This window comes from Lissotriton helveticus, chromosome 3_1, assembly GCF_964261635.1.
Source record: "Lissotriton helveticus chromosome 3_1, aLisHel1.1, whole genome shotgun sequence".
Taxonomy (NCBI): domain Eukaryota; kingdom Metazoa; phylum Chordata; class Amphibia; order Caudata; family Salamandridae; genus Lissotriton; species Lissotriton helveticus.
Genome location: NC_136061.1, coordinates 1,580,916,333 through 1,580,938,715, shown reverse-complemented (window position 1 = coordinate 1,580,938,715; position 22,383 = coordinate 1,580,916,333). Strand labels below are relative to the sequence as shown.

Here is a 22,383-nt window from a genome sequence, read left to right as displayed (position 1 = left end):
CCGAAAAGCATTCAAATAAACATCTATCCACCTATTTGGAACAATCTGGCTGCCTCGATCCATCCCAGTCAGGTTTTAGGCCAAAATATAGCACCGAAACGGCCTTGCTGTCGATACCAGACGATCTTCGGCTGTACCAGGACAAAGGTTATTCTGTGATCCTGGTACTGCTAGATTTATCTGCAGCGTTCGATACTATTTCTCACAACATCCTTATCGAACGCCTGTCTGAGAGTGGAATCGGTGGTACGGCATTGGAATGGATCAGAAGCTTTCTCTCCAACCGCACCCAATCTGTCACCATGGGTGATTTTAGGTCGGAGGAGGTTAACATCACCAAGGGGGTCCCGCAGGGCTCATGCTTGAGCCCTACCTTGTTTAACACCTATGTGGCCCCCTTGGCAGATGTAACCAGAGCTTACGGATTCCATCCAGTATCATATGCTGATGATACGCAGCTGCTCTTCCATTTCAAACATCTTACACCGGAGATAATACAATCTTTCTCCGATGGAATGAAGGCAGTTGCAAGGTGGATGTCCTCCAATTTCCTCCAGTGCAACGTTGGAAAAACGGAGGTAATGCTTTTTGGTGATGTAAAGGTCCAATGGTCTCCTGACTGGTGGCCCCCCGATCTGGGACCAGTTCCTGAGCCCAAGGCAGTGATCAAGAATCTGGGAGTCAGATTTGAACCAGAGCTGACTATGAAACATCATGTCTCCATTACTGTAGGAACATGTTTCCACGTAATAGGTCTCCTCCGGAGGATTTTTCCTTTCCTCCCTGATTCTTATAGGAGAACTCTGGTTCAAGCTCTGATTATCAGTCGTCTTGATTACTGCAATGGCCTCATGGCAGGAGCTAATGAAGAGGTTCTCAACCTCCTACAGGTGGTTCAAAATACAGCTGCGAGGCTGGTGCTTAATGCACCTCCTAGGTCTCCTTCTAGACCTTTATTACAGACACTACACTGGTTGCCAATACGGCAACGAGTGAAGTTTAAGATCGGCTGTATAATCCATAAAGGCCTTAATGACTTGGGACCAGAGTATTTGGCAAAAAAATTTGTTCCATACGCTCCTATTCGCACTCTTAGGTCTGGCGAACAGTTTCTGCTAAATATTCCTAAAATTACTAAAGCTAGGCAAGGAGGCAGGGCTCTGTCTGTGGTGGGCCCAAGTTTTTGGAACTCCCTCCCGCTCTCTTTAAAACTATGTAGGAATCATCTTGAATTCAGAAAAAGTTTGAAAACCTTTTTGTTCAGCTTATGCTAAACATCTATCCGCCGGTTTTCTTATCAGGTCCCTGGCCATAATGCATATTTCCTCTGGCTTTTTGTCTAAGTTCCTCTATCCCTGGTGTCAAAAGCGCGGAGATACTCCTTCGGGAGTTTATTCATAGCGCTATACAAACCTATAAATAAATAAATAAATAAATAGGTATCCTGGTTCCTAAGGTATCCATGGATGGGTGGCTCTCCAACCTCCTGTCTTCCACGGGGCATTTCAGGGTCCACTGGGAAGGGTCCACTTTTGTTAAAATTGCAACCATGACGTACACGTTGATTTGTACGTAGAATGCGGTTGTGCTCCTTCACTGCACATGACCTCAGTGGAGCTCCTAGATACTCACCTTGGGTGGTTCCTTTGGTCCCCAGCACTTCTACATCCTCTGACTCTTGTCTTGACTCGAGTCGTGGTTGAAATACTATTATTTCAGCATATGGTTGAGTCTCCCCCTGGCGACCACTGTGTATTCTGTCTTAATTTCTCATTTCTGCATTGTGTACATCTCCAGTTAGGAGATATCTGTATGTGTCAGTGAGTGTCTTATGATGAATACATATTTTTTTAAATACACTCTGTGGTTCTTTTTCACTTAATCTATATCTATACCTATAAGAATATGTTCAGGTAAAACAAGCTGCTTTACACTACTTCTGGACTAAGCCTGAAGGCTTCTCTCCACAGCTACCACTTGGAGAGCTTTCTAAAGTTAAATCGCCATTAGTGTTGTCTGGATCAGTGCAATGTGTCCACTTACATACTGTCATATAGTTACTGCTTATCGATATATTGTGTTAAGTTAGCGTGGGCTTATTAAATGTTTAAACGCCATTTTTCCTTTTGCTGCTTCTGCAGACGACACTTAAATGTTGATTTTGCTTTCAACCTACAAGAGCGTTGTGATTTACATGAGAATAATATGTTATTCCTCTGATATCAGCTTTGCTTAGTAAACTATGTCTGTACAGAGAGTGCTGAAGCTTCAAGGATAACTCGACACAGAATTGTTGTGAAGTCTGATCTCCGCACCTTCATAGACATAACATAAGTGCAGCTCCTGCCAAATTCAGGCTTTAGGCGCGTTTTATATTGCTTTGCTTGGAGCACATACACACACTTGATACCATTCACATGCAGAGAGAGCTGGTGGATGCTGATGTGATCTCTTCATTCTAGGATCTTGAGGTATGGGCCCGCCCTGCTAAAACCCAAAGAGACCTTCTTAGATATTAATATAATATGCTAGTTAGGGAGGGTGAGAAATGGGTGGTGTTAACCCTTATTCATTACAGCATCTTATTATGCTGTCACCTTTTGCTTTCTATGGACTAGTAACTATGCTGATAACTTTGCTTCTGATAATATGTATCCTTGTATTATCTAAGATACTGCGTTTGAGAAAAGGGCATTAGTAAATAAATATTTCAAATGTGCACGTGCCCTCATTTACTCCACGTTCTGGTTTGAAATGATTGTATAACGAAAGAGTGTTCATGTGTTCCACGTAACCTGAGGTATCGTAAGTTCATGTTCTGGTTTGTCTAAGCATTGGGAGTTTGATATGACCAATGAGACACTGTAGCTAGCCTGGTAAGGGGTTTTGGGTACTGAGGTGAGTTTTGGGTCACCCTAATTCACAGAGGTTCCAAATCTCTATGCACAGTTCTGTGGGAGAACGGAAACCCTGCTACATGGCGCCCAACCGTTGGTGGTTTTATATCATGACACTCTAGTAGTATATCATTCAAACCTTAACCCCTTCACTGTCGTTTCCGGAAAACGGTGGTGTCGGCAAAACCTACCTATTTTTGAAATAGGTCTTTTCAAGCTTGAATCTTTCTAAAACGGTTTCCTTGAATTACTACCCAGTTGTGCTACAAAGTTTCCTTTGTTTTTCTCACTTCCTGTGCAGTCATGGCCCAGCCTGTGGACATTTCGCAGCATAGTCGCATTGCGGTGCGCAATCATCTGCAGACTTTCCAGGTCCCATTAGAAGGCTTGGCTGTGATTTTAGTGGTGAGTGCGGATGCAGCTTACCCTTACGAACTCTTTTATTCGTGGGTGACGTTTCCGGCTGTGGACGCAAACTCTGGTGTGTTCCACACTTACACTCCCTCACCTGTGCCGAATGAATATACTCCGTACAGGGCACTGGAAGTACCTATTGATCATTGGCAGCAGCGCGTTTGGTTTGGTGGCGCCCTACCCCATTCGTTGACCGCTCCGAGGTTAGGTCCTTTGTCCTTTCCAGGCGCAAATTGGCCTGTTTTGGCTGGATTTACCCCTCATCCTCAACACGGCAATTGTACCCTAGCGGAGGTGCGGAGGCTACATGTTGTATCCATTGCCGTGATTCGTGCATTAGTGCAATACATAGGTCGTCATCTCCTGGGTGGACCCCCGGGGGGTCCGGCTCTTCCAGCGGATCATGGCGGATTGAAGCTCAATCCGGTTATGGTCAATGCAGTGTTTGGTAAGCGACCAGACGATAAGGATGACTTTCCTTTTTGGCTTGCCGAAAAATTTGACCAACTGGAAGCAGTGTTTCCTCACACGGCTCCTGGTGAAAAACATAGAATCTTGACGATTAGTTTACCTAAAGATTTAGCTCCCGAACTCATTGACTGTGAGAGCTGGGGTAGAACTTTTGCGGCTGTTTATGCGAGGTGTTTTGGCACCCCATCTATGGCTGTACTGCCTACGATCATTAAACGTGTTCAAGACGATCACGGACCGAAAGCAGCGGTTGAATTGGGTATGCGCCTGTGTGGCTCATTTGAAATAGTTTGCGATCTCGTGCTTGCTAATGTCAAGGGAGACGCTGTGAACTTTCAGGTGTTTAACGCATTGGCAGCTATTCCCGATCCCGAGAAACCCCGCCAGTTAGCGAAGATTGTAGTGGCTGCTTATAAAACAGTAGGTCGCACAAGTAAGGGTCTAAAGTATTTTTCTGACAAAGAGAAGAAACACCGGCAGGGGCAGTCTGCTGAGGCAGTTGTCCAGCCCAAGTCCAAAAAACAAAATTGGCCTAAGAAAAAGTATCAGGGGAAGCAGAAACAGCAGACTCAAGAATCTTATCCTGCGGGACGGGGTGGTCAGCAAGGACGTGACCTGCCCTGCAAGACAGAAGGCACGGGTCAGCAGGACGGCTTAACGCCGAAGAGACCGCAGTTTGCCAAAAAGAAAGTCACAGCTTTAACAGCGCATCGATATGCCACAGATAGTGAGAACGCGGCTTCGGAATCTGACGTGGGCTCTGACCTTGCTGGACAGCGTGGCGGAGATTACCATTGTGAGAGAGGCCCTGCGTCCGCTACTGAAGGTGACAGCGACTGATATTTACGTTGTAATAGAAACAGCCGATACAAGAGTTGCTCCCCCTGATAGACTTTATGAAATTGTCCTGTTAATAGAAGGTGACATACAACGTACCATCAAAGGGGTGTTTTGGGAGAATCTTTCATCTACGTATGACATTTTGCTTTCGGAGGCTGACTGGCCCCCACCTTTTGTGCTCGCGGTGCCGCGAGGGGAGGAGGTAATCCTCCCAAGTTTCACGAACACTGTCTCGAAAGAGCATGCGCAGCATTTTGCAGAAGAGTGGACTAGGGCTCTAGCGCCGGCTCTGTACCGCAACCAATGTGGTTGGGATAAATTGTCCCCATGCCACGAGATTCCTTTACGGTCTCAGCCTCAGCCTCAACCTCAATATCCCATTCGGCGTGAAGCAAAAGCTTCCGTCCCGGCAATCCTTGAGCAATTGGAATATCAGGGAGTTATTGAAACCTGTGTGTCACCGATGAATAACCCACTTTTTACTGTGACCAAGCCTGACGGATCGTATCGTTTGGTATTGGATTACCGGCATTTAAACTCGCATTGCCGTAACTGTGCAGTACAGAATACTCACGGCTCTGCCCTAGTGGATAGTCTAGTGCGTAAGCGTTTTAAAACAACGCTTGACATTTCCAACGGTTTCTATGCCCACAGATTGGATAGCTTTAGCTCCCAATGGACCAGTTTTACAAGCGCTGGAGTCCAAAAACAATTTCGGCGTCTCCCAATGGGCTATAAGAATAGTCCTGGTATTTTTACCGCCTGCATAGTCTCTCTTTTGGAGAGGATCAACCCAGATGCTGGCTCGTATGTGGATGACATATATCTCACAGACGACGAAATATGGGAGCATCTGTGTCGAGTAAATTTGATAATTTGTGCCTTTGCAGACATGGGCTGCAAATTTAACTTAGCAAAATCGCACATTGCAGAGTACACAGTGTTGTTCCTGGGCTATGAGCTCAACAATGAAGGTAGAGGTTTGCCTCCTCACCTCTTGGAGAAATGCGCACAGTTGCGCGCTCCTATAACGCTGAAAAAATTACAGTCTTTACTGGGTTTTTTAAATTTCGGGAGGACATACATTCCGGAATATGCCCAGCGTATCAAGCCTTTGTATGCTTTGATACAACCAACTTTTTCCAAATCATGCTGGCTGCCTGAACACTCAGCCGTTTTGCAATCCTTGCAGGCTGATCTGCTCGCTTCTACATTTTTACTGACTCGTGATAACCACACCAACCTGGTGGTAAGAATTATTACTGGGACAGTGGGTTTCACGTACCTCACTTTTAATGAAGGAGACACAGTACCTATTGCTTACAAGTCACACTTGTACACTTCGGCTGAAATGCGGTTTTCCACTGTGGAGAAAGTTTTAACGGCTGTGCAGATGGCGATTCTTAAGGAAGGTGCTCTGTCACAGGGAAAACGCATGTTGGTGGTTACACCCTGTCCTCATTTGGAGGCAGTTACGAAAGCCAGTGTACCGAATTCAAAAGCTTTGCACCCTCGGTGGATTCAATGGGCTGCTTCCTTGACGTCCACGGATGTCACGTTTATTTTTTACGCCTAATTACGGTCGCAAGAGTACTTGCAGTATGAGTTTGTTCATCCTGCTCCTCTAGCTATGCGACCTTTGGAGGACTTCCATTGCATCATTTACACTGATGGTTCGGCGCAGGTTGCGCATGGCTCTAAACACGCCTACGTTTCCGCATGCGCCATTGTGGTCGGTGCCATGATGAACGATGAGTTCAAGTCCAGGGTGGTACACACGCAGACTCTGGGGGACTGCACCGCACAATTGGCAGAGCTTCGTGCTCTCTTACTAGCGTTGGAGTACGCTGATCCTAGTGTGACTACTCTAATTGTGAGTGATTCTTACTACTGTGTCCAGTCTTACAATGAGAACTTGTTCTTTTGGATTCAGAATGATTTTCGTGATTCCAAGGGTAGCACAATAAAACACAAGATGATCTGGGTTCGAGTGGCTGAGCTTAAGGCTGCGTTGCCACTCGTTTTTGTGATTCATACTCTCGGCTATCAGCATGTGGGAGTTCACGCTGTCGGTAACTCGCTTGCTGATGAAGCAGCGAAATCAGCGGTGTCTACATACTTAGTTGCAGCAGTTACACGGTCCAAAAGTAAGATTGATGATGACATCTTGGCGGCTGTTGCTGCCACTGAGAAGGGAGGTAAACATCCTACGGGGTTCCCTTCGAAGTACACATACCACTTAAGTCCCGAAAAGGTTCCTTTTGTGAAAATTCCTGAAGTTGGGGAACGTTTAATTCCCAACTCGGATCGCAGAGCTAGTTTCATTACAGCGGCGCATGAAGGTGTGGCGTCTGCACATGCGGGCGTCTCGGCCACTGTAGCTCAATTACAACAACGGTTCTGGTGGCGTCGACTGTACAAACAGGCGCGAGATTATGTCCTTCAATGTGACATTTGTCAGCAGATTAAACCTTCGACTGCTGCGAGTCCGCAACAGACACAGTTGTACATTTCTAATAAACCACTAGGTTGTGTTTATTTAGATCACTGCGGTCCTTTTTCCTCTGATACTGCGTATAAGTACATCTTAGTAGCAGTTGATTCATGCACTGCACACGCTTTGTGTGGGTTTGGCCCCATCGCAGGGCTGATTCGCGAACTGTCATAAGAGATTTGCGTGTCTTTGAAGGGATTTTTGCCTGTGGTACCTTCCATTCGGATCAGGGTCCGGCTTTCGCCTCTAAGGCGTATAAGGATGCCATGACTTCGATGGGGGTCCAAGTCAAGTTTTCGTCTCCCTACAGACCTGAGGGTAATAGTGTAGTGGAGCGAATGAACCGTGATTTAAAGCAATCTTTGACAGCTCGTGTTATAGGCACTGGCAGAAACTGGCTGGCTCACCTCTATGGCGTGCAGCGTGCTCTTAATAATCTCCCTAGAAGGTCTCTGGGTGGGCGGACCCCATACGAAATGCTCTTTGCCATCAAGATGTACGTCCCTGACCTTGACGGTCTAGACTGCGTGGCTCGCGCCACAACCTTTGACGTAGATGAACATTGCAATGTTTTACAGGATCTACAAAAGACCAGAGACAGTCTTGCAAAGGAACATTTGCCCTCCACATCGGATGTTGCGTTGCAGATCCCGGTAGTCGGCTGGCTACCCCAAGTTGGAGAACTGGTTCGAGAGAAGATCGATAACAAGAAAGAATTTGGTCCTTCCTATCGAGCTCCGGTTCCAGTCCTTGGAGTGAAGGGCACAAGAACAGTCATTTTACCACCACTTCCTGGTCGTAAGGAAAACAGGTTTATCTCAATTGACAATGTCAAGATACACAGAGTGGCCGATTCTTCTTAGTATGACACCGGAAGTCTCCTGTCCTTCCATTGTGAGAAATTCTGTTTTGGCCACTGCTTCTAATACTAAAACTGAAGTGGCCATCGAATTGCCTGCAATTTCCAGTCCTCTATTAAATACTTTGCCTGGTACAGACCATGATGAAATAGACTACACTTACCCCACTGACTTATCCATGCCTGACCTGTAAGCACGTTTGGCCACGGAATCCAGATTTTCATTTGACACTGTTTCCAATGCCTCGAAAAATCCCTCACGTTTTGCAGTTTATGCCAGCTTATTTAAAAAACATTTTTTGATTCCCCCTTGGACCTATATTTGGCTGGTGCTTTCTTCAATTTACCTTTTTATGTCAATTGGTTTTGTGTTTTATTTTTTTCGGATAGTCAATGGACACTATGTCGAGGAAAGAACATGCATTCGTCATCTCAATGGAACTTTGGCACTGCTTTCCTCGTCACATTCTGCACACAGACTAAAAAGAGACTTGGCATTTGTTAATATCACGGCTTGGCCTGTCTTAGATGGGATTGTGTAGGATGCAGTTAGATTTCAAATACATGGCCCTACAGAGGTTGTTAATGTCCCTAATGTGCTTAGAGTAAACATGGGGGATGTAGTGAAACAAAACATGCGTTCTGATGATTGGGATGTTCAGGCCGTAGAAGCTTTGTTTTCTGATTTAAAATACTATGCTGCCTTTGATGCTGAAGATTTGTACTTGGAATCTGCTAATTATGGTGATTTGTTTTGCTTTCAACATTTTGGCAATCACTTCTTGCATAAAACAACTTCCAGAAGGAGTACTGTAAATTATACGCAATGGGAGCATTGCCCAGCTCCTACACAAGGCAGTTCAAATACGTTTTTGAAAAAGTACACTTATTTTACTGACTTCAATCAGTCCAATCCCGGGTCCTTTTATTTTAAAATGACACAGAAGCCTATGTCCAAGGTTAGACTTACCGATACCAAATTATTGTACTCTAAGTCCTTCCTTGATCAGCTGGCTGTTGGCGGCTATGAATTATGGAAGGAAATAGTAGACCTTAAATCTGTTTGGGGTTCTTAAAGCTGGCAGGTACAAGGCACAGAGGCTTTGCACCGAGCATGCCTCATCCCAAACCAAATGTTGTTTTTGAATTCCTCTATTTCGCAGACAACATGCTTTGGATTGGCTACTTCTAAAAAATTAAATGCTCCTACTATCCCTGAGTTAGAAGAATATTCTGGCTGGAGTAATTACACTCAGTTTTCAATAAGGGACTTGCAGACCCTTTTGCTTAATTCATCCTTTACCATATCCAGTTTGGATTCAAAAGGTTGGCTGGTGTGGCACAGAAGTGCTGATTCATGCCAGCGCCGTTTTCTGGGTTTGTCTGACGGCTTTAAGCAGGTCAGACCTGATCCACGTTTTGACACTGAACATTCTGTCACAACTTACTCTGTGGGCAAGTTATGTCAAAATTGGCTAAAACATTCTACATTGGCTGCTGTTAAATTACATCTTGCAAAGCTGAATGAGGATGTAGATTTAAATGATTTTATAAAAGGCTCGGCTAGTGGTAGATCAAAAAGATGGATATATGCTGTTTACAATGAAATCTGGAAGACATCGCAGATTGAGGCGGCAACACGCCTTAGAGCTATTGATCAAGCGAATCTGGAAAAAAGTGCTTGCTGTGGTAGATAATAGTATTAACATGCTTTCTTCCCGCATTTACACGTTAGATAATATTGTGTCCTCTATAGTGGATATTGTGCTGGATGAAGTATCTGTATTGTACCATGGTCAAAATCAATTGCGTTCTATCATACAATTTGCGTGGACCCTGCAGACATTGAAATCTGGCAAGGTGCCATGGCCCTACATGAATGTCTCCTCTCTCTTTGCCCCCTTTAATTTAACTGACAAGCAGCGCTTGCTTTCCATGCGAGATGCATCCTTTTCAATGTTACATATTGAGAGGTTGGAGTCCTTGCCTTTTTCCGTGGCGGAGGCCTCCGCAGCGACGTGGCTTATCCACGGTTTAATAACATTACCCTTTGCTTTGTATAAATGTACAAATTGTATGCGATATGTTGCCATAATTCGATATGAACCATTAGGTAGTGCTTTTCTCCATGAAGTCTGGTCCCTTCCTTTTACTTACAGATGTTTGAAAGACGGTCAGGAGGTTTATCTGAATGGGGAGGAGTGTACAGAAACACCAGATCACTCATTGATGTGTAGACACATACAATTACACGGTTCTTGTAACCAGGACCGGCCAAATTTAGCCTGTGTTTTGAAGGGAACGCCAGTTCCAGCTATCGTCCCCACTTTTACCTTACTGGCGAACGGAAGTTATTTACTTTTGAATAATAAGAATTGTTGCGTGTTAATTAAAGGGGTAGGTTATGTGGTGACTGTATCTGAACGTGTAGTTTGCTGCAAAAATTTACTGTACCCACCCACGCATGGGAACGGGGATGTTTCCATCTGGCCGCGCATCCCAACCTTGAAAGTGGAGTTACAGCAGCAGCAGCTCCTGAGGAAGCCAAAGGACACAAGGGGAATATTGATACACTGCTCAGAGTTCAGTATCAGTATCTACACTTCAAGAGACTGCCAAGCAAGAAGTACTGGTAAGGCAGAAGCGGCATATAGGGCCAGAGGGGGCAAGAGAAAGGTGAAAGCATTTACTACTCAATCAGGCAATGTGAGCACACCAGGAAGCTACTCACAAAGCGGGCGCCTGAGTCTGAACTTGAGCTTGAATTGGAGTCTGCCTGGCTTAAAAGGGCAGAAAGACTTACAGAAACAGAAACAACATCAGCTAGCCATAGAGGCCATAGAGGCATAGCTAGAGGTATCTGAGGCGGGTGCGGCTCTCAAGGGAGACAAAGGGGTCATAATGGCTCCAAAACTTGTCCGTGGAGGGAAAGCAAAAGTACCTGAGGGGGCTGAGAAACAAGCCCTGGGGCAAGCCGTGAAAAATAAGGGGGGTGATAAGGACCCACAAGTTACGAATGAGGAAGGGGCAATGGCTAATAGCAAAACGAGAACTAGGAAGCAAGCAGCAATCAATGCTATGCAGCCTTCAGGTCAAACAAAAGGTATAACGGGATATTTTACCCCCACGAACACAACAAATACAGCAACAAATACAGCAAAGGAGTGCGCCACCAATACTATAACTAATGCCTCTGAGGTTTCTGGCACCCCTCCGGTAGAGATACAATGGAGTAACATTATGGACCTTAATGACATTATAGAGAACGCAGAGGAAAATACACAGCCTGATGTGGATATTGTGACCTCAGAGACTTCAGAGACAACAACAACAACGCTAGCACAACAAACTGAAATGTTGATACAGAAAATAACGGCAAATAGTGGTCAGAGTGGGCTAGAGGATAACGCGGATCCAGTGGATAAATATTTTTCAGTAACAGATGGATCAGATGCGTCTGAGGAGACATGCTCAGGCTTGGAGGAAAACGGTGGCATTAATACAGACTCAAGCCTGCCTCTAAGCTTGGAAGGGGGAAGTGGATCTTCACCAAGAGGGAAAAGTCAAGAGCTAAATCAAGAGCCAAGGAAGAAAAGGATGTCTCGACGTCAAAGAAGTACACTATCGCAAGAGAAATCAGGCAGCAGCCGCAGACGGTTAAGTGCGGCTAGCACTGAAACGGAAGCAGCCTTAAACTGGGACTACTCAGATACACAGCAAATCTACAATGACATTGAGATTGAAAAAGAAGATCCTAAAGCTGGGGGGGCGCATGGACAGGCACAGACACAGGCACAGGCACAGGCGGCGGAACCCACTCTGCAGCTAATACTTAACTCAATCAAACAACTGCAGGATGCTACAAAAGCTGAGGGTAAAAAAAACCGCTTAGCAACCAAAAATCTGCAAGGAGCTATAAAGAAGGTTGCAAAGATATGTACAGCCACGAACACGAGGATGACACACCTGGAAGAACGAACAGGGTTGATGGAGGACCAGCAAGCTAAAGACTCAACTAGATTGAAGGGGTATGAAAAACAGATGGTGGACGCCCAGTGGAAGCTGGAGGACTTAGAGAATCGTCAAAGACGAAATAACCTTAGAATCCTGGGTATAGAGGAAGGGGTTGAAGGCGGGGATATCAGGGCATATGTCCTAAGAATGTTCAAGGGAGCCTTCCCGGAATTAAGTCATTGGGATTGGGACAAGGAAGTGCAAAGAGTGCATAGGTTCCCATTAAATCTCAAAAAGAAAGGTTCCACCACCTCCACTGCTGAGGGGACATCAAGACCAAGAGCCATATTAATATATTTTGGCAACTTCTTGCTGAGGGAAGAAGTATACGCAAAAGCTCGTCCCAATGCTAAACGCACATTTGAGAACCAATCTTTCTTTTCAACCCCAGACTACTGTCATAGCACAGTTGAAAGAAGATGGAGATTGAGAGAGCTACTGGATCCATGCCACAAGATGGGCCTGCAGGCCTATTTAATGAACCCGGCCAAACTAAAGATAATCCACAAAAACTCTACCAGGGTCTTTTTTTCCGAAATTCAAGCGAAAGAATATATGGATATGATCAGAGCCAGCAGTGAGACTAGTAGTGAAGCTAGAGACAAACTTTGAAGACTGAAAAGGGGATATATTCATTAACTTACATGCTGGTTGAGCAAGAGAAAAGCTGGTTCATGAAGGGTTCAGCTGTGTTACAATGTAAATAGAGTTAGTATCTGTGTAGAGATTACAAGAAGTACGAATCTCAGGGGGAAGATATACGGGCGATATGGTCAAAATGGGCAAATGGACAAATGGACAAAATGGAATGAAATGGTTTTTTCCTTTTTTTTTTTTTTTCCCTTGGGGAGAAATGGTTAAAGTGGCTCTAAAAGAGGAAATCTAAGGGAAATAATTAATCCAGATGGTCTATTTTAATTTAAGTATACAGGTCGGCAAAGGGGAGACGACAGCCAAACTCCATCACAGAGGCCAGCGGCCTGCTTGCTCTAACAGGTGGGGGGGGAGGTGGGGAGAGGGGGTGGGGGAAGGGGGAAGGGGGGGGGAGAAAAACGTAAAAACACATCACATCAAGACAAGATGGAACAAGGGGATAATTATCTTTTAAAAGACGAAAGAATTGTAGAAAAACTGTATGCTGAAATGAGGATAAAACAAAATTATCAATGCGGATAGGCACATTGAATATATGTGGTTTAAATGATGGAAGGAAGCGAAGGGAGCTGAGGGAATATTTAAAAACAATCCAGGTTGATATGCTGTGTCTACAGGAGACCCATATAGAGGTGTCCCAGAAGGGCTTATTGGGTCAGTTAGGTTTCCAATTGCTTGCATACACAACACAAGGGACGAGAACAAGGGGGGTGGCGGTATTAGCACGGCAAGGTATGGTTAATGTTAAAAGGCAAAAAGTTGATTCATATGGGCGATGGGTGTTGATGGAATGCAAGGTGAAGGGATTTAATTTTACTCTATGCACAGTGTATGCCCCGACAGTTGATGACCCTGAAATGCTTAACCTGATAAGTACACAACTGGCTAACTGGCCCCAACCTCTGGTGGTATGTGGAGATCTTAATATTAATGGTCTGAATGGCTTATGGAAACAAGACCCGGGAAAATTTGGGGGGAGGAAAAAGAGAAGCCATACGGCTTTGATAAGGTTAATGGAAGACAATGGATTAATAGATATCTGGGAACAACAGCACAAGGTGGGGGGGGGGCAGCACGTATTTTTCCACACCCCATAAAACATTAGCAAGATTGGACTATTTTTTGGTATCCCCTATAATAGCGACCATGAGCAAAGTTAGTAAGCTTCCTCGTGTCATATCGGACCATAATCCACTGATTTTGGACATTGAAATTGCATCACAAAACAATCTAAGCTTAAACTGGACATTTGAGAGGGCACTATTACAAGATGTCAAATATATTGAATACATGAGAGGCTGGTTAAAAGAATTCTTTGAGGTCAATAGAGGAACAGCCCCCCCAGCTATAGTATGGGATACTATGAAAGCAGGCATAAGGGGGGAAACACTCAGATATTCAATTAGACGAAACAAGGTTGAAAAGGAGGAGATGGCAGGAAGAATAGGAACTGTGGCAAACATTGAGGAAGAACTAGTGGGAGCTATAAGGTCTAAACAAGACACTGCTGTAATATCACAGAGATTAGCAATGGCCAAAGCAGCGGTGGGGGAGATACTTGCATCTAAAGCAGCAGGGAAGTATTTGGCCTAGAGGAAAGAACAGTACGAATACAGCGAACAGATTGGCCGTATACTGGCCGTGCGAACTAGACAGGAGGCCACAAAGGGCGATATCGCAGAGGTAATGCTTCAGGATGGCAGCATGGTTACTGCACCAAGGGACATATGTGCCAGATTTCAAGAATTCTATCAATTACTATATAATCCTGATCAAGGGGCTGAGAAGTATGAGACAGAGGAATTTCTGGAAGGAGCTAATTTAGAACAACTAGGAGATGCTGACAAAAGGGCTCTGGAAACGATGGTTAGCCAAGGGGAAATGCATAAAGCAATTTTGGATCTCCCAGCAGGGAAAGCTGTTGGTCCTGACTCCATACCACTAGAATTTTATAAAATCTTTTTTCCTGAAATCAAAGAGGATTTTTATAATTTAATAATTAATATACAAAAAGATATGCCTCCCCCAGAGTCATGGAGCGAAGCAACTATGATAGTGTTCATCAAAAAAAATAAACCACCAACTAATCCAGGGTCATACAGACCAATAAGTTTAATGAACAGTGATGCGAAAGTTTACTCGAAAATTATGGCAAATAGATTAGGGAAAGTAATAGGTAAGATAGTATCCCCTAGACAGCATGGGTTCATCGCTGGGAGAGGCACCACAGAACATATCAGGAGAGTTGTAACCCTGTTTGATGGAACGACAGCCTCACGAGATCCTATGTCATTAATATTATTAGATGCAGAAAAAGCATTTGATAGGGTCTCGTGGGGGTTCCTATGGGCAGTATTAGAGAAGGTAAATCTTGGGAGTGGTTTTATAAAGGCTATCAGGGCTTTATATGTCAATCCAAGAATTAAACTTAGAATTATGGGCGAATGGAGTAAAGAGATAAAGATTGGACGGGGAACTAGACAGGGATGTCCTTGCTCTCCACTTCTCTTCGCCCCATATATATAGATGCATTTATTAGGAAAATAGAACAGAATATAGACATACGGCCAATAGTCTTGAATGGACACGAAACAAAAATTCTGGGGTACGCGGACGATCTGGCGGTTACCTCTTGCGATCCTGAAACTGCATTACGGGCAATAGAAACAGAGGCAGCTATATATGGAAGATTATCAGGATATAAGCTAAACGTAGATAAAACGCAAGTTGTAATAAATAACAAAGTAACGTTGGCAGATCAAAGAGTCACTGAGACTGCGATATATTTAGGGGTTTCAATCTCCTCCGATATTACAACCATAGTAGAGAAGAATTTAGAACCTGTAATACGCAAGGCTAAAACTGACTTTAACCGATTAAATAACCTGCATTTGACTACAATTGGCCGATGCAACCTGATAAAAATTTCCTTTCTGCCTAAAGTGCTATATCTTTTTAGGTCCATTCCCCTACTATTCGACAATAAATGGTTCAGAGAGCTAGAAGGGGTAACAAACAGGTTTATATGGGCAGGAGGAAGAACGCAACGTAGCCAAAGATTTTTGTCGTTGCCCCGAGAACGTGGTGGGTTGACACTCCCAGACTTCAAAACCTATTATTGGGCATCAGTTTTACAGTTTATAAGAGGGATGCTGGGGGGAGATATAATGGACAAATGGAGAGGGAGGGATATGACCCCGGATGTATATGAGCTTCTGGTCAAGGATTCGGATAGCTGGCTGCTCAAATATGATGAGAAAAGTTACTACAAGAAGGTACGGTTTAAGACCCTGGGGGCTGCCATAACAATATGGTCTATCCTTAAAAAGAAGCTAAAATTGGGTAGAATGAACTATTATACACCACTATATGGGAATCCATCGTTTCCAGGAATATTTCATGATTCCATAATGAAAGATTGGGACAGGCAAGGGGTAAAAACTTTAGGAGACCTTGTAGGTCCTACAGGGGTAATTATCACTTACGAAAACGCGCAAAGGCTTTATAATTTAAGGCGAAGAGATTTTTATAAATATTTACAAATTAGGTCAGTCCTATCAAGAAAGAGGGGCGGAGAGGCTGACATGCAAAAAGTAGATTTGATGGAAGACTTGAGAAAGGAGTCAGGCTGCTCTATATCGCAGCTGTATGTTGAAATATGTAAATTTAAGAAGGATGACTCTAAAAAAATGTTTGAGAAATGGGGAACTAAATTAGGGCTGACTGGGAACGAGGCCGAGAAGTCGTTAATAATGTCAAATAAGGTGCTGAGTTCAACAAATCTGCAAGCACAGCAATATAAAACACTGTATGAATTGTATTATACTCCCCACAGGGTGGCACAGTGGGGTGGAACAAGTGGGATAATATGTCCAAGATGTCACTCTACCCAAGCCGATACGATTCACATGTTTGCTTCATGTCCCAGGTTAGATAGCTATAAACAGGATATGGAACAATTCTTTCAGAAAACACTGGGAATGAATATAACACTGTCAAACGAAGTTATGATCTTAGGAGTTGCTAAGGATGGCGTGGTTGTTCCTCATTATGAGTTTTTGTATATAGCCATGGTATTAAGCAGACTATGTATAGCATCGCTATGGAAAGATCCTAGTCCACCGACTGTACATCAATGGGTTTCTAGGTTGCTGGCAATCTTTACCTTGGAACAGGCTCTATACGAAAAAAAGGGAAGGGTAAGAAGGGAAGTTGCGAGGCGAATATGGGCTCCAATAATAACATGGAAGCAAAAGCTGGGGGAGTTATAAGCATACAGTAAGATAACTAATAATTTGTTTTAGGTACTAAATTGAATTTGTAAGATCTATTATGGATAGAATTTATTAAATGCAAGCACGAATTTATAAACTTGTTAAAGGATTAAGTTAATAATGAATGTTATTTGATTTTCTTATCTCGTGGAAATATATAATGAAAATGTAATTGTAATCTTGATGATGATGAATAAAAAAAATTTTTAAAAAGAAAGTGGAGTTCAATGGCATGAACAGAATAAGAGCTCTATTGTCCCAAAAAGAAGTGGCCTTGAGTTCGGCTCGAGAAACATTCGTGCTTCACATAGCTAACACCCGCACAGAGGTTAAGGCCCTTTTAAATACTGATTTACCGTTGCATTTCAGCGAACTGGTTCATTCAATCTTTAACGCGTCCTTGACAACGGGGCTGGCGCACTTTTTTAAAATAGTTAGCAGTGGTCTCGTGACTTCATTTGAGAAAATATTTGGAGTCATTCCTGCTTTCTTCCATTCTATTTTTTCAAGTCTATTTGCTGGATTCCCGGTTTTACTGGCACTAGCGGCAGGCGTTCTGGTTATTTTTTGTTTCCTTAAATATGGATGCCCTTCCTGTGCAAGAAGCCGCGCAGCCCCTCCTGGCACTGTTTCGCAACAGGATGCTTGAATATTATGGCACACTGCCGCTTGCAACTTTAAGCAGGGCGTTTGGATTATCGTTTCGATTTTCCTATTTCACCTGTGTTTAATTTAATTTAATTTAATTGTGGGTTTATATAGCGCTAGGAATCGACTCCAGGAGGAGTATCTCCACGCTTCGACCGCTGGGGAACCCGTCCTGGCTCACCCTGAGAGATGGTCCCTAATGGGTATCTCTAAGGTGCGACCAAGCATCCCCGGCGGTCTGGGGGGGCCATTGTGAAGATGAGGCAAGCTGATGCCCAGAGTTGCCGAGTGTGGTTTCTGACTAGAGTAGGCACCGAGGCGAGAATTATCGAGTCCGCTGACCCTGGTCCACGACCCTGCCGCGTCGGGAATCGAACCCTGGTCCCGGGCCGTTCTCTGCTTACGGGTCTGCCGCCTCTAACCAGTGAGCCACACTTCTCCAGCCTGTATTTCATTGCCTGAGCTGTGATTTTGACTGGGCCATTGATTTGTGTCTCTGCAAGACGGTTTCCCCTGACGTCGATTTTAATCAGCTGATGTGTCCCGTCGTGGCTCACGAGTTGGTTTGTTCTGGCGATAGGATTATGGCCTTGGCATTGATGCATGGACTAATGGGTCCTTGGAACATACTCGCAGCAGCGCAAGATTTCTTGGCACAGAGCTTTCTTGAGAACCCACTGAGGTGTCCTCTGATGGTGATAGAGGCTCCGGTACTAGAAGAGCACGTATGTTCTTTCCCACTTTTGAATTGGATGGCTGAACTGTTTTCGGATGAAGACGGTGATTTCATGTTGGAGGCTGTTGCTGCATATTTTGCATATTCGGTCTTGCCCTAAAAACTTTCTTGGTTTCTGATCATGACACCTTTTTCTTTGCATTTTTTCACCTCCCAGACCTATTGACTTGAGTACTGGAGAACACATTATTGACATTTTGAAATTTTTTTAATTGGTTCATGGAATTTTTTTCCGTCGATTTTTAAATTATACCATTGCTCATCGTTCTTGAACTCTGTTTTCATGAAGAGGCCCTTATCTTATCTTATCTTATCCATGCTCGGATCATGGGGGGTGTCATATAGTTACTGCTTATCGATATATGGGGTGTTAAGTTAGCGTGGGCTTATTAAATGTTTAAACGCCATTTTTCCTTTTGCTGCTTCTGCACACGACACTTAATTGTTGATTTAGCTTTCAACCTACAAGAGCGTTGTGATTTACATGAGAATAATATGTCATTGCTCTGATATCAGCTTTGCTTAGTAAACTATGTCTGTACAGAGAGTGCTGAAGCTTCAAGGATAACTCGACACAGAATTGTTGTGTAGTCTGATCTCCGCACCTTCATAGACATAACATAAGTGCAGCTCCTGCCAAATTCAGGCTTTAGGCGCGTTTTATATTGCTTTGCTTGGAGCACATACACACACTTGATGCGATTCGCATGCAGAGAGAGCTGGTGGATGCTGATGTGATCTCTTCATTCTAGGATCTTGAGGTATGGGCCCGCCCTGCTAAAACCCAAAGAGACCTTCTTAGATATTAATATAATATGCTAGTTAGGGAGGGTGAGAAATAGGTGGTGTTAACCCTTATTCATTACAGCATCTTATTATGCTGTCACCTTTTGCTTTCTATGGTCTAGTAACTATGCTGATAACTTTGCTTCTGATAATATGTATCCTTGTATTATCTAAGATACTGCGTTTGAGAAAACGGCATTAGTAAATAAATATTTCAAATGTGCACGTGCCCTCATTTACTCCACGTTCTGGTTTGAAATGATTGTATAACGAAAGAGTGTTCATGTGTTCCACGTAACCTGAGGTATCGTACGTTCATGTTCTGGTTTGTCTAAACATTGGGAGTTTGATATGACCAATGAGACACTGTAGCTAGCCTGGTAAGGGGTTTTGGGTACTGAGGTGAGTTTTGGGTCACCCTAATTCACCGAGGTTCAAAATCTCTATGCACAGTTCTGTGGGAGAACGGAAACCCTGCTACAATACGTGTACATCATATACTGAGCCAGCCTCTCACTGTTTCAATAAATTATATGTTCTTAAAGTAGGGTGTTGAGCAGTCCCTTCCTCATGAATGGAGGTATTTTAGTCTATCTTACTTCCGGTGTGTATCTTTCCCCCCTGTTCCTGATTATATATCTTTTCTCACTATTCTGGTGTTTGTCCCTCTCAGAAGTATCTATGTCACACTATTTTCTGATTGGATAAGTTATTCTGCAATAAGAGCTTTGCATCTCATTGAAGGGGATAGTTTCACATTACAAAGCTAATCACTTGCCACTGCTAGGATGTCTGCCTCCCAATTTGTTAGTGGTAAATCGTTCCCTCTTTGCTCTTTTACAATATTTTTGGTGTTTTGCAGAATATTTCCCATGCTAGTGCATATTTAGTTTCCTACATGATCCTGTTTTTATTTCATTCTAATGATTTTTTAAATTACAGAAAGTAATAAATATTCCTCCAGTTAATTCACAAAAAACTGTGGCCATTTGATCATTATTTTCACCTTTGATATGAGCTCTAGATGTACATGTTTTCAACAGTGAGCTCTCAATTATAAGCTTCAGCTATATTTTATAAATATATGAACTTTTTAAGTATTGAGTTTTCTTAATTTAAAGGTGATTACCCCTATTAACTTCCACTTTAGTTAGGTCAAAACACATTGCTGAAAGAATCTCTGCTCAACTGCTGGTAGCTATGGAAAAAACAAATGGCAACATCTAGAGAAGTGTTTGTTAAGTTGAAGTACTGACAATACATAAGTAAAGAACATACAACAATGAAATTCCCAAACCAATTAAAAAAAAACCTGAAAATGTAGTGAGCAAAAAGACACCACAAACTATTCAAATAGGTTAAGAGAGCTGAAGGTATGATTTTTTAAGGTAAAACCACCAAAGCAGTAAAGAATCAATCAAAAGTCACTGTTCATAATAGACCAGAACCTCAGAGCAAATTTCAGGCGCCTGCGCCTTCAGGTGCCTGCCACATGGTGCAAAAATGAAAAAAGTATCCCCTTTCTCTGTGGGAGCTTGTGCTATGGCCTGTTTACAGCCGCAGCACATGCTCCCATAGAGAAATTGGAGTATGCAACCACGCCATTGTATTCCAGCGGTCAGACTGATACTCTGTATGTCGTTCCATCCGACATCCTAATAGGGCCTTAAGTAAAACATTTCCTAGAACTGTCTCAGGCAGAGATGGGGACATGTTATACACTCCTAAAGCCAGCTCAGGAAAAAATATAGCAAAGTCAACATAGTGGAATAGCTGTTGGGTTTTAATTCCCTATGATAACACAGTAACACCAATATCTAGAGTGTCCTATTTTTATCTAATGGCATTCTGCTCTACCCACTTACAAGTAAGCCTGGGAGAAATTTAAATTACATCGGCCGAATTTGCATAACTTCAGGAATTTCAAGCCACGCTGGTTATGTAAAAGTTTGCAAATGACTGCACTTGACGTAGATCTGTGCCATTTGCTGTAAATAGATACGGCTAAACACACCATTCATTGTAAAAATGTACCATAAATACATGAGAACAACAAAATATGAGCTACGGTTGTTCATGGTGCTTATGTTAAATGCATCTTTATGCCAAAAATTGATGAAAATACATATTTTGCACTACAATATTGTGTGAAAGGATGAATGAGCATTTAACTATGTCAAATTTTACTAAAATCCCACTTAATTATGGGAAAACAAATGACACAAATTTGTCACCATCCTACTGACAAGGTACACTTTATAGGTGAATTTTGAATGTATAGCATTAGGCTTTTAGCTATATGGCAAAGGCATTTTTCCTTGACATATGCATCTGAAGGATATGTAAATTGCAGTCCAGCCAGGGCAGGACCCTGTTCTTAGCAGTTGTATACTTTTGTCAGATATGTGGGAGGTGTAAACACAAGCCCACATATGACCAGGCAGATATGTAGTAGTAGTAGTAGAAAAGCTTTATGCGATTTTTGTAAAGTTAAAAATCATAAAAGCAACATCATCAAAAAATCAATACATAATGTACACAAATATAACAATACATTTGGAAAAAAAAGAAAAATAACTGTGAATACAATAAATTTAAGGACACATTAAATTTTTCCTTTTTCTAAAAACACTCTTTAAGAATCCAATCATGATAGCCACACACAGTTCATCGTTTAAAAGCTGGAGATACAATAAAGCTGGGCGGCAGTGGTGCCAAGGCCCATGATTTTTCAAGAGTGGTTTAATCCATCGGGCTCCCTCTTTTTGATAAAAACCGCAAAAACAAATCACATGAAGTGTTGATTGTTCAGCTCTCCCATCGCATGGACAATTAATAAGCTTTTTTGACCAATCATTGACATGAGGAAATGAGACTAGGCGAAAAAAGATATCAAATCTGAACCTAGTGAGTAGGAACCTGTCAAAACCCCTGGTACACCAATTCAAATAGGGTTGCATATTGCCAGATGTAAGTAACATTTGGTGCCGCACTACTGAAACTTTGTTCAGCTCTACCCCTAGCCGCAGGGATTCCAGATGATACCAGCAATCTTTCTTTAGGTCTTTCCTCAAGATCCTACAAAGCCCCTCTGGTGCAGTATAAAAATCGGATTTCCCCATGTCTCGACAAAACTTTTGAATGTATGATAACCACGCTATTTTGTGAAATTTATCAAGAGTCATAACATCACGAATGATCTCTCTGTTAAGTTCTAGCTCAGCTACGGTCCAAACCCTATGCCAAAGTAATAATGGTTGCATCGCAATCAGGTCACTAATGTGTCGGACCCCCAG

At 43.1% G+C, this 22,383-nt stretch overlaps 1 protein-coding gene across 1 annotated transcript in view; it reads right to left on the bottom strand.

The window, feature by feature from the left end:
- The window catches only part of LOC144823649 (nicotinamide N-methyltransferase-like), a 202,168-nt gene that overhangs the window by 164,567 nt on the left and 15,218 nt on the right, over positions 1-22,383 (bottom strand). The window lies entirely within an intron of this gene.